This window comes from Triticum dicoccoides, chromosome 7B, assembly GCF_002162155.2.
Source record: "Triticum dicoccoides isolate Atlit2015 ecotype Zavitan chromosome 7B, WEW_v2.0, whole genome shotgun sequence".
Taxonomy (NCBI): Eukaryota; Viridiplantae; Streptophyta; class Magnoliopsida; order Poales; family Poaceae; genus Triticum; species Triticum dicoccoides.
Window position 1 is genome coordinate 597,931,586 of NC_041393.1, and position 18,266 is coordinate 597,949,851.

The window sequence follows — 18,266 nt, forward strand, 5'->3', positions numbered from 1 at the left end:
AAACACACGAGAAATGATTTGACTACTCGTACAAAATGTTTTTGCAATTTCTCAACTAATCTCTCCGTCCACCCATAAAATCTGACTGAATTCTACTATCCCGTTCATCTTCCCAATTCGCATTGTCATTTGTGTGTCATCAGAAGTAGTAACTCATATAGATACACAAGATAGTCCGCTAGAAGTGTGATGTGATTCGGTGACACGTCTCTAAGGTATCTTTAATTTTTAATTGTTTCATGCTATTATATTATCACTTTTGTATGTGTTATATGTCATTTTATATTATTTTCATTGGCCCAGTATATGTTGGATATCAGTCTTGGAATGGAGTAATAGTAGTAGACGTTAGTAAGTTTAACGATGTACTTGTCACGGTTGTAATGCCTATGTATCGATTATGCCTTGGATGATCATCATAACTATGCGCAATTATGTCAATACCCAATAGCAATTTATTTACCCACCGATGCTATGCTTATGAGAGAGATGACTCTAGTGAGAAACTATCGCCCCCAGGTCCATTCTCAGTTATTATCAAGCAATCCTACAATTACCTTGCTATATTATTTATTTTCTTATTTATCTACCTCTACCAGATTTTGTACTTGCAACTGGAAAGAACAAGGGGAGGTACGCCCCCTTGCATGTGTTGGGTGCAAGCATTTGCTTTGTGTGTGTGTGTGTGTGTGTGTGTGTGTGTGTGTGTGTGTGTGTGTGCAGGTACTGCTTACGTTGTCTGTGTGTCATCTCCTACTGGTTTGATAACCTTGGTTTTTAACCAAGGGAGATACTATATGCTACTGTACTACATCACCCTTCCTCTTTGAGGAAATTCAACAACTACCACAAGTAGCGAAAGAATTTCTGGCGCCATTGCTAGGGAAGCTTCACCAAACAAATTAAGTGCCTTCGCACAAGATTGAAGACAAAAGAGGGGATGCCTTCTGGGGCATCCCAACTTCCGGGGCAAAAGTGCTTCTGCCCAAGTTCCGCCTCGAGACGGCGGCGTTCCGTTCCGTCCCAAAAGTCCTCTCTTTCTTTTTTCTAGGGCAAATGGGCTTATATACCAGAAGATGAGCATCAGAGGTTGGCCAGGGGGCCCACAAGCCACCAGGGCGCGCCCTGGTGCCTCATGGGCACCTGGGCGGTCCCCCTCTGCTATTTCTTTCTTCTAGTTTTTTGTATTTATTCCAAAATAGATCTTCGTGAAATTTCGACCCATTTGGAGATGTGCAGAATAGGTATACCTGACATAGCTTTTTTAGGTTTAGAATCCCAACTGCCGGTAATCTCCCCTTTCATGTAAATCTTGCAAATTAGGAGGGAAAAGACATTAGAATGACACTACAAAGTCTTATATTGGCCAAAAACAATATAAATAACAATAGGAAATCGTGATGCAAAATGGACATATCAGCTACGAGGATAGAGGATGAGTTGTTTGGTCATGGCGAGGGTCTTCTTATATTCGCGGGCGATGGGCGACTGGTGAGAAAAATATGGCATCAAAAGTTGGCGGGAGGAGGGGAAAGGTGGTGCCAATGGCCGATGGCAGTTGGCACGCGCGCGGCCGCCATGAATCGACATGCTGTAGCACTGAAACGTGGTGTCTTCCTTTGTCAGGGTATGAGATGAGCCGCGCGGACTTGTATACTCTGCTAAGTAAACGAATAACAACATTTTGATCAATAACTTATGAGTGTCGTACTGGCAATGCATTGTGTACTATGTGCTCGACTTCCTACATTTGAGCCACAGGAAGCACACATTTTTTGCCCGTTTTAAAAATAGTGTAGCGTTCGCCGAAAATTTCAGGAACACTGTCAGAAAGGAGATTGACTACTGTCAGAAAATATCTACATAGACTTTAACAACTCCTCCCTGAAATATATTTTTCAATACATTTTAGTCAGCTTAAAAAAGAATCGGTTATTTTTCTTATTATATCTCAAGACATTGCCCTGCTTAACATTTTATGTGACACTACGAATCATCACAGAAAATGGATACGCCCAGTGATGCCCAGTAGCGTCGCCGAAAATCAAGCCGGAAAGTAACCAAAATTACTGAGTGCGCTGCCCCAAGAGGAAAATACCTCGTGACGATGGACTGTCACAGAAAAGTTTGTAGTGTTTTTAGGTGACGTTTCCTGTTTCGTCACCGGGGTTTTTGTCACTAAATAGACCAAAGTTTGTAGTGTTTTGGCTAACGCGGAGGAGAATGGTAATATGCCCGGAGTAAGTCAGCAGAGATGGCCCGACGATTTCTAATCTTCTCTTTGCTGATGATTCTTTAATCCTTATGGGAGCTAATGCCATGAACGCGGAGGCGCTGAAAGTAGCCTTGGATGCCTATTGTGTCACCTCGGAACAAATGGTGAGCATGGAGAATCAAGCATCTTCTTTAGTCCCAATACGAAAGTGGAAGACAAGGCGCAAATATGTACAATCCTGAATATTACTCCCTCCGTCCCATAATATAAGAGTGTTTCTAACACTACTAGTGTAGTGTCAAAAACGTTGTCAAAAACGCTCTTATATTATGGGATGGAGGGAGTATGACTGAAGCCATCAATGACAAATATTTGGGTTTGCCAGCTAACATGGACAAAAGGAAATGTTTTCATTTCCTAGTTGATCAAATTATTATGAAAATTAGTGGATGAAAAGAAAAATTATTGTCTGTTGGAGGAAAGGAAACTCACCTCAAATCTATTGTACAAGCTATTCCCACCTATGCCATGTCGGTCTTTAAAATTCCTAAGAAAATTTGCAGAGGAATCACTAATGCGGTGTCGCAATTTCGGTGGGGTGACAAAGACAACCAGAAGAGAGTGCATTGGATGGCATGGTAAAAAATGTGTGTGCCGAAAGATCAGGGATGTATGGGTTCTGGAGATATATATTGTTTCAATATCACTTTGCTAGCTAAACAAGTGCAACGTCTTCTTGACAACCATAATTTTTTATGTGCATCTATCTTGAGAGCTAAATATTTGTCTCATGGAGACCTGATGAATGCAAGCTTAAAAAAGGGTTCCTATTTTATTTTCCAAAGCATTATGGCGGAAATTAATTCGCCGGAAAAATGGGTATATCTGGAGGGTGGGAAATGGACAAAATATCGATATTTGGAAAGATGCTTGGATTCTAAATTGTGCAAATAGGAAATCATTACCCTGAGGGGAGAGAACCTCTTGTCAAAGGTTTCTGATCTTATTGACCCAACAACAAATTTGTGGGATGAAGACCTAGTGAGACAGACAATGTGACCAATTGATGCGCAATGAGTCCTCACGATCCCTTTTTCTATGCATAACGTGTCGAATTTTATTGCGTGGAGCTATACAAAATATGGGTTGTTCACTGTTCGAATAGCTTATTTGGCAGAATGGAACCTTCAATACGGGGCGAAATTGTAATATACTAATGGGATGGGAGGAATTAATGTCAATACCATTTGGGGTATGATTTGGGAATTATCGTGTCTGACAAAGGTTAAATTTTTTGTTTGGCGTATGTTGCATGGAACTCTCTTGTGTCGTGTTACACTTGTAAATAGACACATGAAAGTTCTGCCCTTTTGCCCATACTGTTCAAACGGGACAGAAGATACAAAGCATGTGTTGTTTCTATGCCAGAAAGTAAGGGAGGTTTGGAATAAGCTGGGAATGTACAAGGTGATTAACAGAGCCTGCACAATTGAACGTGCGGGAGAGGCAGTACTCGAATTTCTGCTTCTTTTGCCAGACAGTGGTCTTTTTATAATGGGACTTCGCAATGCTCGTGAAGTGATTGCCATCACCGCTTGGTACTTATGGTGGGATAGACGGAAATTAGTTCATGAAGGAAAGTCTCAAGATGCGTACCAGAGGTCTATGAGGGTTCGTGCTATAACGACAAACTTTGTTAATGCCCACACCCCTAATGCTTCCAGGAAAAAGGGAGTGGATTAGACCCCGACGGGTTTTGTTAAGCTTAACGTGGATGCGTCTTTTAATCATGATCTGCTTTGGGGCACAGTTGGAGTTGTTCTTAGAGATGACAAAGGAAGTTTCATTGTTGGTGGATACTGAAAGATTGATTGGTGTATGGATGTTCTGACACATGAAGTTTTGGCCCTTAGATTGGGCTCATCTCATTCTCTTGCACAAAAAGAGGGATGTAACCAGCTTGTTATTAACTCAGACAAATATGGAAGTAATTGATACAATGAAGAACGAAGGACGGTCTACGGTAGCGGTGGCAGTAGGTTTTGATGATTACTATTTTCTAGCTTGTGTTTTTCCTCTTAGTAGTTTTGAACATTGTAATAGAGAGGCGAACATGGTCGCTCATGAACTTGCTAGGTTAGCAAAATTTTCAAACAGTAGGGACTTGTTTGAGGAGTTTATGGATGAAATTTTACCTTTAATTATAGTCGATGTAACCGTTATTTCTAATTAATAGAGCCTTATCTTTCAAAAAAAGTAAGTAGTCATCATGTTCAGTTGCACATCACAAGATTAAATAAAATCCACACCTTCAGATTTCTATAGTTCCTAACACTAATTGATCGATAAAATCTCATAGCCAAAGACCTAGCACCAAAATAGGAAATGTAGTTGTATAAAGTTATAATAAAGTTGAGATGCTTATTTTGGGGCAGAGGGAGTACATAACTGATCATAGGGTTCTTATCCTTTATGCAACTTTTTGTTTAGAACACTCCGCTACTGTTTCAGCACCATATCAAATATGCTATCTCCCCTCTCTGCTGCTGCTGGTGATACTTCACCGGCTGCCTTTTTCCTTCTTGTTTGAGATCGAAAGTGAAATCTCTGTCTCGATTGATGGTTACAGGCACTACATATACCATCTGGAGAGACGCGATCGAAGGGAGGCGTCAGTTCTAGAGGGCGGGAGCGAGAAGGCGTCTGTGCGGGACAAACCGCACGACGGTTTGGGCAAGGGGAGATTTTCCCCTAATTACAAAATTGTAATTAATTCTAACACTCCCCCTAATCTACACTTGACCATGCAGAATCATCTTCACGATTATCCGGGATGCTTTATCATCTCAGGAAGATTCTCCTCCAAAAGTTCTTCATAAAATCTTGGATGAGATCCTGAAATATATACTCACAAAGAGAGATAGCATAATGTGATGTCATTAAGATAAGGATATCTCAAGAAGAGACTCCCCCTGACACCTGCATGTCCCGAAGTCTTCGCATACCAATTCCATGAACACATTTCTGGAATGTAGAATTTGGTAGAGACTTGGTAAATAAATCAGCAAGGTTATTGCATGATTTGACTTGCAGAATGCTTATTTCTCCGCTTTTCTGAAGATTATGAGGGCAAAACCATTTAGGAGAAATATGCTTGGTGATATTACTCTTGATGTATCCTGTTTGCATTTGTGCAACACAGGCCGCATTATCTTCATAGATAATGGTAGGTGATTATGTCGAACCAATTCACATGATTGTTGTATGTGGCTTATCATTCTGCGAAGACATACACATTCGCATGTTGCTTCAAATAATGAAATTATTTTAGAATGATTGGTAGATGTTTCCACCAGAGTCTGTTTCGAAGACTTCCATGATATAGCAGTGCCACCATGTAGGAACACGAAGCCGGTCTGTGATCTGGCATTATGGGGATCAGATAAATAACCGGCATCTGCATATCCAATCATATCAGAGCCCTGATTTTTCTGGAACTGAAAAAATAGACCAAGATCCTTTGTGCCTTGGAGATATCGAAAGATATTCTTTACTCCAGACCAATGACGTTTGGTGGGAGCTACGCTATGTCTAGCAAGTAGATTCACTACAAATGCAATATCAGGTCTTGTGCAATTTGCAAGGTACATAAGCGCTCCAACGGCACTGAGGTATGGAACTTCAGGTCCCAACACCTCTTCTCCATCATCCCTTAGTCTGAACGGATCTTTCTCCACGTCTAGAGATCGAACCACCATGGGAGTTTTAGATGGATAGGATTTGTCCATATTGCATTTCTCCAATATTTTCTGGATATAGGCAGATTGGTGTACCATGATTCCAGAGGGAAGGTGCTCAAGTTGAATGCCTAAGCAAAATTTGGTTTTACCCAAATCCTTCATCTCAAATTCCATCTTTAGGTGATTGCGTGCTTCATCAATGTCTGGTGTGCTGCCGATGATGTTGAGATCATCAACATACACAGAAATGATGCAAAATCCTGTAGAGGACTTCTTGATGAAGACACATGGGCAATCAGCACTATTGGAGTAACCTTTCTGAAGAAGGAACTCACTCAGTCGGTTGTACCTGCCTTAAGCCATATAATGACTTATTCAGCTTTACACAATACATGTTGCATTTTGCATTTTTATTCGGGACAGAGATTCCATCAGGAACCTTCATATATATGTCCGAATCTAGTGACCCGTAAAGATATGCGGTCACGACGTCCATCAACTTCATAGATAGACAATTTTGCACTGCCAAAGATATAAGATATCGGAAAGTGGTTGCACTCATTACTGGAGAATATGTTTCAGTGAAATCAATGTCGGGTTTCTGCGTGAAACCTCGTGCTACGAGCCTTGCTTTATATCTCACCACCTCATTGTTCTCATTCTGTTTCCGGAGAAAACCCCATTTGAATCCCATAGGGAAAACACTGGGTGGTGTAGGTATTGCTTCAATGAATACCTTTCTTTTGTTAAGCGAGGCAATTTCTGCTTGGATTGCATCCTTCCATTTAGGCCAGTCGGAGCGCTTTTGGCACTCAATGATAGACCTTGGATCATGCTCAGTGAGAAGGGTATCAAATGATTCTCCAGAATCAACATAGTTGATGGAAATTTCCTACACCCCTAGTGACTCTTCGTGATTTTCCAATACGATCGAGTCTGGGTGTTTTGATGTCCCAGTCAGTTTGTGCACACTGGAACTGGGTTGTGGAGGTTGCCCTTCCACTGGGTGTATACTACCCATCAGGTGTTTGTTAATGCTAAGTTGACCTGCACTTACTGACTCTGCGGTTTTTCTCCTCGATTTCCTTTGCCGCTTGCTAGAAGCATGCTCCAGGTCAGAGGCCGTACTACTCCCCCTCTTTTGGGGAATAGGGAGTTGAGTGGTTTTTATTGGTACCTCCACTCTTTCTGGCGCGTTTTTGGCCAGATTTAAGGATTTTGTAACACCTTTCAGATAAGTAAATGAATCTGGCAGATTATTTGCAAGATGTTGCAAATTAATGATCTTCCAAACTTGAAGTTCGGTCTCTTGGGTACGTGGATCAGAGGATGAAATGGCATGAGCATTCCAATCAATTTCCGGGCATTCTTTCTGGTACTTGAAATCTCCCCCTAATGCCGGAAAATGTTCCTCATTAAATATGCAATCAGCGTAACGGGCTGTGAACAGATCCCCAGTCAGGGGTTCCAGGTACTTGATAATCGATGGCGATTTGTACCCCACATAGATCCCCAACTTCCTATGTGGGCCCATAGATGTCCGTTGTGGTGGTGAGATCAGGATGTATGCAGCACATCCGAACTTACGTAGATGGGAAATGCTTGGAGGATTTCCACGTACCAATTCCAGAGGGGAAGAACTGTGATAAAATATGCAGTTGGCCTCAATTGTATCAAGTCAGCAGCGTGTAAATAGTGTGACCCCAACAACAGGTTGGCAAGTTGCAATTCGTCAACAAAGGTCTTGCAATGAGTTTGATCCTCTTAATCAATGCTTCAGCCAAACCATTTTGTGTATGGACATATGGAACAGAGTGTTGAACTTCAATCCCCAAAGCCATGCAATAATCATTGAAAGCACGTGAGGAGAATTCTGCAACATTGTCCATTCGAATTGACTTAATTCGACTTTCAGGATAATGGGCTTGCAACTTAATGACTTGCCTCATTATCTTGGCAAATGCATGGTTTCATGTGGATAGAAGACACACATGTGACCATCATGTAGATGCGTCAATCAGAACCATGAAATACCGAAAAGGTCCAGATAATGGCTGAATGGGACCACAAATGTCTCCTTGAATACGTTCAAGGAGCTGAAGTGGTTCAGCTTGTATTTTGTGGTGTGAGGGCCTCAAAATTAGCTTTCCCGTGGCACAAGATGTGCAGACAAAATCAGAAGATTGAGGAAATTTTGACTCAAGCAAATTATGACCAATGGAATTGCTAGTAATTTTTCTCATCATCCCTATTCCAGGATGGCCTAGGCGATGATGCCAGGTTTGGAATGCGTTAACATTCTGAAAAATTACTTTGTATGCAACATGTTCCACAGGTTTGATGTACGTATAGTACAAACCAGACGATAGAGAAGGAATTTTCTCATGTACCTTTTTGCCATATCTGTCATCTTTAGTAAAGAGTAGATACTCCTCTTTGTTGTCTTCATGGGTTTCAATGTGAAAACCATTCTTACGGATATCTCGATAACTGATCAGGGTACATGATGAGTCGGGATACAATAAAGCATCTTCGATCGTCACTTGTGTACCGCTTGGGAGGGTGAATATGGCACATCTAGTACCAACAATCACTGTATCGCGTCCAGCGATAGTTAGAATATCTCCATTAACCTTTTTCAGAGTTTGGAAATATTTCATCTCCCTTAGTATGGAGTTTGTGGTACCACTGTCCACAAGGCATAATTCCTCTTCCATCGGATTGTCCCCGTAGGAAACTATATAAAATAAAGAATTTTCAATAAGAAAACCTCATAGTAATATATAGAATACAATCTTTATTATATCAAATGTGCTGATACAATACAATATAAGGACAACAACAAACTTATGTTCTTATTATGATCATCACAAATGGACATAATTAAGTACATCACTAAGGAGATTGAGGGACTAGTCGAAGTCGCCAAACACGTTGTTTGCGGTGTACTCAATCAACGTGTTCTCGATTTCAGCAGTATCCTCAAGCAGATAAGGAACCACAACGTTGCTCGGTCCAGGAGGAACATCGTGCGAACCACCAGCTCCTTTTGCGCTATCCGGATGAAGGTTGAAGTTGGCTTCAACCTTTTCCCTTGAGGTGCTTTGCATCCCTGAGATTGCTGGTACAGCATAACCAGATGCTTGGGCATCGTGCACTTTTCAGTAGAATGCGTGGACCATCCACACTTGCTGCAAAGCTTAGATTTATCAAACCTGGGCTTTGAAGTGCCTTTTCCCTTGCCTGGGTATCTAGATCTCCTGTTCCCATTGCGCTTTCGCTTACGCTCGAAATTGGACTGTTTACCCCGAGGGGTACCATTAAACTTTTGTCTATTTGAAACATTCAGATGGACTTCAGGTAAAGGTTGTGCCCCAACTGGGCGCTGAGAGCCATTCTTAGCAAGTAGCTCATCATGCTTTTCAGCCTGAAGTAACATGTGAATAAGCTCGGAATAGACAGTGTAGTTACGAGCACGGTATTTCTGTTGGAGGATCCTATCTGAAGGGAGCATAGTAGACAAACTTTTCTCTATCTTCTCCCCCTCAGTAGGTTCCTTCTCACAAAAGCGCAGTTTGGAACATATCTTATGAACAACATGATTGTACTCACCGATGGACTTGAAATCCTGAAGACAGAGATGAGTCCAATCATGAAGTGCTTCGGGCAGGACTACTGCCTTCTGCTGTTTATACCTCGTTTTGAGGGCCAGAAACAGAGTACTAGGAGATTCCTCATGTAAATACTCAGACTTGAGATCTGGATGAATATGGTGCCTTATGATGAATAAAGCAGCATAGTTCTGCTGTTCTGTCAGCGGCGTGGCCCCAGCTGGGATAGGAGTCTTCGGGGGTTGTATTGCACGCGCTATCCCACGGGACGCAAGACTGATCATGATGTCCATAGCCCATGTAGGGTAGTTGTGGCCATTGAGGGCAAGCTCCTCAAACTCTTTGGCGGTCATCTTTGCCTACATGGGAAACCAGAGATAATTAATTTACGGTCGGTAAATTAAAAACCATCATGGTTGTGTAATAAGAATGCAAAATTTTGATACTCAAGTGTAAACTTGAAAAATTCTCAACCTCAATTGTGTGAACATACACTTTGAAGATCACTTAGAACTCACAGTAATAGGCTACATCGCCATTACCTTGTGTATGCTACAATTCAGATATAAGGAATACACGTTGGAGGTGATCGCTTGTCGAGAATGACAAAGCTTAGACCTCACAATAAGAGAGGATAGTCTGCAAATATGCAGTAGATCACAACTCATTATTTTGTGATTCCAAATAAGATGAGGGAGAAATATTCAAAAATTTGCAAGTTTGATATGCGAGAGAAGATCTCAATCGTAAAGACATGTTCAATAAAAATGAGACGTGGTAAACACATGGAACATGTTATTCTTCCGAAATCCGGTACTTTATTTATATTATCAATCCATTACATAATATAAACACACTAATAATTACACAAGTCCTAGTCAGATGTAATCTAGAACTGGACTAGTATGTAAGTAGCAGTCAAACTAGGTACTAAACAGTACTAAACAGAGTCTAAAACTGCACCATATACAATAATTAGTACTAGACTAATAAAAACAGAGAGAGAAAACTGAAGTCCACGGCCAATAGGAGGCAGCCGGAGAACCCGCGGGCGCCTGGGCCTGAGCCTGCACGGCCTTTGGCCGGCCCAACCTCCGCCGCACCGCATAAGGCAGAGGGGGGAGAGGGCGGTTACGGATACGGGTCGGATAATCCGACGCCCGCACCACCACTCGATCCCCTCCTCTGACACGGCGCTACCAGCGGGGGGAGCGGCCGCTGCCGCATCCCATCGGTCTCTGGTGGTCACTGGCTCGTCGCCGATGAGCCCTCCTCATCCGAAGAGGAGACGGCGATGGTGGAGGCCTGGCGCAGCGAAGTGGTGTCGAAGCCGAGGTTCGCCGGAGCCCATGAGCCTGGGCGGCGGCTGGGACGGCGGTCGAGGGCCGCGACGGCGCGTCCGAAGAGGCGGCCGAAGCGCTGCTCCGTGCAAATGCTCGGGCCCGCAGTAGCCTCCAGTGGTGGTGGAGAGTTAACGCCGGCACCTTCCATCCCTGCTCCAAGGCAGATGACGCCGGAGGCGCCAGTGGGCGCTGACACGAAGCCAAGCGCGGCCTCTTCGTCCACAATGGCGCGCATCGGGACGGGCGCGTATCCAGGAGGGCCACGGCTCGGGCCAACAGCCTCGCCGACGGGCGTCGGCGTCGCGGGCGGGAGCCACGCGGCCGGTGGAGGAGGAGGTGGAGGTGGAGATCCGGGGGGCGATCCAGGCACATCGGCGGCCCCGTTGATCATCGGGGCGCTCGGGCCGGCCACCATCCGAGGGTCGAGCCCCGTGTGCTCATGGCCATGGGCGCGGGGAGCACCGCAGTGGGCGCGTCCTGTGGCGCGGCGACCCTGTCCCGGGGCGTGGTGAGCACCACGGGCGCCTCTCCTAGCGCCACGATGGTCGTGCCCAGCGGCGCGACGGATAGCCTGGCGACGGAATCGCCGGAGTCTACCCAGTCCGTGGAAACGGCGACCGTAGCGACGTCCATCCTCGTGGATCAGGCGGAGGAAGGAGACGAGGCTCGGCATCTCACCGGCGGCGATTGCTCTTTCCCTCCCTTTCTTTTCTTTTTCGCTCTTCGCTGGTTGTTCTACGTGTGTGATAACGTGTTTGAGATCGAAAGTGAAATCTCTGTTTCGATTGATGGTTACAGGCGCTACATATACCATCTGGAGAGACGCGATCGAAGGGAGGCATCGGTTCCAAAGGGCGGGAGCGAGAAGGCGTCTGTGCGGGACAAACCGCACGACAGTTTGGGCAAGGGGAGATTTTCCCCTAATTACAAATTGTAATTTACACTTCTCTGCTGCTGGCACCTGTGGAAAAGGCGGAGCGCCGTCGTCTTCAGAGAAGCTACCTCCTCCCTTGATCTCACCTTTAAAGCCTGCCGTCGTCTTCAGAGAAGCTACCTCCTCCCTTGATCTCACCTTTAAAGCCTGCCACGACGATGCCATGCTCTGACGAGGGAGGTTCAAGCCATTGACGTCTCTTGCTCAACGGCTGGGCGCACATTGACGTCCCTTGCTCAACGGCGGCCTCCTTGAGCCTCGCGTCTTCCCTCTTGGCCTAGGCCGTGTGTGTGGTATGTAAATTGATATCCTAGTGCCTGTATCCTTACTTGTTGTACCATCTTTGCCTCAAAATGGTTTCATTAACACTTCATACAGGGTAGAAAGAATCTTAGATGAAGCACTCGCTAAGAACCTCAACAAACGCTCACCAAGCCGCGCCTAACATTCCCTCAATCCTCCTCCATCTGCCGGAATACATAAATCACCAAAAACCACTCAAATTTGTTGCAGAACACAAACAATATCTTGCGGAGGATCATGGCACATAGACAGATACGCAAATCATATTCGTTCACAAGTACTGAAAGGTATCAAACAGCCTACTACTACTACGACAGCACAACGTTTCAGTCTCGGGACACGAATGAAGTACACCACATTTTTGAAAAATAAAACGCAAACACTACGGATAGTTCTTTTTGGCCTTATGGTCAGACCTTAATCCAGCAGTCGTAGGGAAATGAATTATGGCAAACGAGTCTATCCCGTCAGTAATTCTCTTCTTCACTGACAATCTCTGCCTCTTGGTCCACGGGAACTTGAATGGCTGCTTTCGAGAATTGTCAAGGCACTTCCTACAAGCCAGCCTATGATACAGGAACACCTCCTCCAGATTCGCCGCTGCTTCCATTACACGCCTGATATAGCTCACCATGTACTCTTCAGATTGGAAGCCAAACATGACAAGCGTAACCAGATTCTCATGATGGAAGTCAGAAGCAGATGATTCCCACTCTACACCCTTCTCCTCGCTAAAGCGTTCCTTCCTCTTCTCCTCATCTGTTACCATTTTACAAAGATGGTCCCACACCTGCACGTCATAGGACAGAGGTTAAACAGAAACAGGTTATTAATTTTGCATACCCTTTGTAATCCACATAGAAGGCTTCTCAGAGCAGGCAGTATAAATGTGCATGTTACTTTCAATGTGAAGTTGTGTACATTAAATTTTCTTTTTTTTTTGCGCTATGAAACTACACATCTCTCATCATCTCTACTCCTAATAGACGAATTGGTTGAATAGTCCCCCCACTTTCAACCGGTTTATTTTCAACCGGTTTATTTTCAACCGGTTTTTCTTCGTCCCACCTCCCACCAGCCCCTCCCACCGATTTTTCTCTTTTCTCGTCTGACCGGCAATACCCAACATATTTATGGTAATCAATCATAATTAATCCACGTATAGTAATAAATCAATCCAGGTATGGTAAGGTCATAACTCAGGAAATTTTGAATATGGCAATTATATGGTAATAAATTTAAATTACCCCAAAGGCTATCAATCCAGATATGGTAAGGCCATAACTCGGGAAATATCGAATATGGTAATAAATTAAAATTACCACCAGGTATGGTAAGGCTATCCACGTATAGTAATAAATCATATAGTAATAAATCATAATTAATCCACGTATAGTAATAAATCAATCCAGGTATGGTAAGGTCATAACTCAGGAAATTTTGAATATGATAATAAATTTAAATTACCCCAAAGACTATCAATCCAAGTATGGTAAGGCCATAAATCGGGAAATATCGAATATGGTAATAAATTTAAATTACCCCAAAGGCTATCAATCCAGGTATGGTAAGGCCATAACTCGAGAAATATCGAATATGGTAATAAATTTAAATTACCACTAGGTATGGTAAGGCTATCCACGTATAGTAATAAATCATATAGTAATAAATCATAATTAATCCACGTATAGTAATAAATCAATCCAGGTATGATAAGGTCATAACTCAGGAAACTTTGAATATGGTAATTATATGGTAATAAATTTAAATTACCCCAAAGGCTATCAATCCAGCTATGGTAAGGCCATAACTCGGGAAATATCGAATATGGTAATAAATTTAAATTACCACCAGGTATGGTAAGGCTATCGATCCAGGTATGGCACGCCCTCACCTGATCACCTATCACAATCTCCAGCCCCACGCACGCACCAAAGAACCCACCCGGCACCAAACGCAGCTCCTCTCGACCCCTCGAGTAAACGCCGCCACCGTCGTGCGATCTTCCTGACACAGACGCCGTCGCCGCCTCCTTCCCACCTACGGCATCCCCCACGTCCATGGTGACAGCGCTCACGTCCTACACTGACCCTCCGCCTCATATAGGTTGGTCGTTGATGGAGTGGGATGTGCCGCTACGGTTTGGGGAGGCGCAATCACGGTCTGGTTGGGATCTCAGTGTGGACTCGTTCTCTACGATGAAGGATGGCGCTGCCTCCCTGGCAAATGGGATTGGAGGAAGGGGCTCTACGTCGTGAATGTCGGCGAGGCAGCGGCCGAAGGCGAGCCCGACGGTGAGCACGGGTGTTCGTCCCATGAAATAGGCGGCCACGGAGGGCGGATCTGAGGCCACCCCAATCGCCGGTGGCCCTTCCTCCCATCGCTCATCGCCTCCATTCTCTCTCTCCTCTAAATCTTTGTCGCCCCTGCCTGATTCTGGCCGACGCCATCCGGCTCTCGCATCGACCACCACCAGCACGGCTGCGGACGAGGCGCAACCGCAGACGCCGCCGCCGCCATCCTCATCCACCTCCTCCACCATCCTTCCCAGCCGTCGTCGGGGGCACCCGCCATCTACGCTCTAGCCCACCCGCTCCCTCCTATCCCCTCCCCCTGCCTGCCAGCCCCGTGATCCATCGCACAGATGGCAGGTACTACAGCGACCTCCTCCCCAGCGGATCCGGCCTCCTCCGATGGAGATCCATCCTGGGCACCGCCTTATTCTCATGCGTGCACGTCTATATCAACGTCTCATTCCACCTCACCTCACCTGAGCCTTTACCTTCCCACCTCTGCTTCAGATCCACATCACTTTGCAAGGTATGTGCTTGATTGTTCCGAACTGGATCGATGGATTATGCAAGGTACTTTGGGTGTCGTCATTGACGGCAATTGTCACGCCATGCTACCATCGGAGGGGTCCCTCATCGATGATTAGGGTCTTCCGAACTGCACGAGCTCCATTGAGAAGGATGTTTTTAATTTTGGTTTTGCCTACATGCTTTCTTTGCCTGTATCTACTTAGCTAATGTCTTCTTATAGATAGTAGCTGCTGAAGTGGTGATCAAAGTTGTTCACTATAAGGAAACAACCATGATAACAAAAGTGTATATTCCCTGACCTTTGACCTGAAGTACTTTTTCATTAGAAACTTGCAACAGCCAGGCATTGAAATTAGCAACAGCTTCGTACGTACTGAACTAATTTGCAGCAACACGTACTGAACTAAGTTAGGTTATGCTCATCGTTCCAACATGCTTAGTGATAACCACCTAGCAAGCTGATCAAACATGAAAAAATTGAAGTGCTACTGCTAATCGTACTATTCTGAATGTGAAAATCTATTTAATTGGCTCTTCTCTAATTGTACACTTGCATAAATCTCAGATCTTGCAAATTACAGTATAACCATAAAAGTCATGCTTTGACTCCTATAGGGCCTTTTGCACTTTAATATGACTAATAATTTGCCTTAATATCACAGATTGTATTACTACCTTTCTAAGTGAATGACATTCAAGAAGGTCATTAAATAAAACCAAGAAATCCTTCTGGTATTGGAGTGTAGGAAAGTTGAGACTATAAAACCAAAAGGTTATATTTACGTTTATTAGAGAAGGTTCTTTACTTTTTATAGGAAAACACAAAATGTTGCGATGTAGAGTTTAGGTGGTGGGCCTCCTTGATCCACTTGGTGGATGAGGGCGACTCCGGTCCTGGCACCCATAGTGCCAGTGATCCAAAAATCATAGGGCCTGGATATAGCTCTAGCAGACGTATGCGGCTTGCGCATCGAGCTTGGTCGTCTCGAGCATGGAGATAGGCGAGTTGTAGACCAAGAGCTGGTACAGAGATAGGCGAGTTGTAGACAAGAGCTGGTGGGCAGCAAGAAACGCATGCACACCAAAGAACAAATCTGAGTCACATGCCTACTTCTATTGGTTTCTACAAAGAGCGGCTAGCTTAGATCTTAGACCAGTCGGTCACTGTCGAGGTCGCCAAGGTGATCTTATAACACCGCCGTGAGGATTTCTCATGATTTTATGTAGGCAAGCCGCAAGCGGTGGTGGTGATTGGCTGGGTGGTGTCGCTGCCTTGGGAAGAGACGAAGTGATGGTAAAAGTAAGCAGGATCCGATGATTCTTCCGTGGGGATAGCCGAAGTCAAGATGTCGACTACAGACTCGTCGCAGACTTGCAGTGAACCTGGATGCGGCAAGCCTGATTTGTGGATCGATGGCGGGTCTTGACTTTGTTAGGCCGGGATTGGATGGTTGCGGAGGGTGGTGTGCTTGATTGGGTTCCCATGGAAGAATGTGGCCTCCTCGTGGATCTGGTCATGCCCATCCTAGAGAACATTGTGTCCCTAGCTCCCTCGGGAGCAAGGACAGTGCAAGCGGCAGCAGGGGGTAGGGGTAGATGTGGGGAGGGATGTCGGCGGCTGCTGGAGGTCATCATGATGAAACCCTTGACGTCCCATCTTTATCAATGGAAGTGGAAGAGCACGAAGTCGAGATTGGATAGGAGTTTGAGTTCTTTTTGGCACCGATCGGTTCCCCACTTTAGAGATGTATTTTTTTGCGTGCGAGCAAACAGTGGGTTGATTCTAAAAGGGATAGGCACTTTTCAACAGAAGTGTATGACGGACCAAAAATATGACCTCATTTTATTTGTTTGATAGATATCGTATTATTCGTTGTTGTTCGTTCGGTGAAATTTCCTAATATTTGATTGTTGTGTTTCTAATTAGAGCACCCCATAATCACCCAATATGAGGGGATGATAAATGAAAGATACTGATTATAAATTTTAAAGAGCCCGTGGCAACGCACGGGCGTTATACTAGTTAATTATAGTGCCACGTTATCTTTTTGCTTAGGTGGCACTACGTGACTACAAAGCACCGATACGTCCAGGTCGGCGTGTCCGCGTACAAAACATGATACACATGCAATACGCATATCCCCAGAGTATCCCCTTCTCCAATCAAAAAAGGAAAGAACCAAAAGGCTGATATGCCGCCAGGACACCATCAACATGTCAGGGACATGGGACATGGAAGCACAGCCCGCACAGTAAAAGCCCGCCTCTATTCGGTTGATTGAACAAGCACGGGAATGAATGGCTCGCTGGCCGCTGGGCACTTGCTTGCTGGTTGATGTGTGCTTGCTTGCTGAGGCGTTTCTGCGAGCTGCTGCATGCTTGCTGGCTCTGAGTGCTGGCTTGCTGCTTTGCTCTGCTGATGTGATCTTGCTATTGTTGAGGCTAAGGAGCGACATACCTAAATGGCATCTGACGGGCACGTAGCACAAGCAGGGGCAGAGAGAGGGGACGGGAAAAAAGTGGCTATACCCCCCCCCCCAATGACAACAATTCAAGGCAGTAAATCGCAGTATTGTGCAAGGATCCGTATTGATGGTCGTATATAATCACTAATTAACTACTGCTCCTATTACTTGAAGACCTAATCTAAAGGATTCCTGCAGCTATGCACCTTAGTCTGCACCAAAGCTCACCCAAAAAGCCCATTGGTAGCCATTGTGCAAGTCTAAAAAATCTTCTAGCTTTTCTGCCTCATTTACCTATGACTGAGCGCTGCATGTCGCTGATATATTCAGAGATCACATGGCCACTCGCTGCTACGCCAGTCACTGGGCTCTAGGAGACACAAGAAACACTGCCGTGGCACACCATCATGACCACTCCATCACTGTTGTTTCAGCAAACGTGCCAATGCGCTGTGCCATTAAGTTGATTACCATATACTTGATCAAATGCTAGTTCCAAAGGTATAATAGTACTTTTTCTCATGTTACAATCTACTAGTCTTTTTTCTACAACTTGCATAAAGATATTGAATTTATTTACTATTGATTAGATGCATGTTTTAATTTGCAAACTTTATAAAACCTTATTCACTTAAATTTAAACATCAGTCAACATACAATTGTGTTCTTTGTTTAATATAAGTCTAATGTAGTGGCTTAGTGCAACTTTAGCGTGCAATATATGTGACAGGTGAGATAGGAATGCTTGGATGTGAATCCAAATGCTTGGATGTGAATCCAAATGCGTAGAAAAATGTCAAAAAAAAAACTTACCAACTTGTAACTAAACAAGT

At 44.5% G+C, this 18,266-nt stretch overlaps 1 pseudogene; it reads right to left on the reverse strand.

Moving 5' to 3' along the window:
• Positions 1-12,323: 12,323 nt before the first annotated feature.
• LOC119337589 overlaps positions 12,324-18,266 on the reverse strand; it is an 8,487-nt pseudogene continuing 2,544 nt past the window's right edge.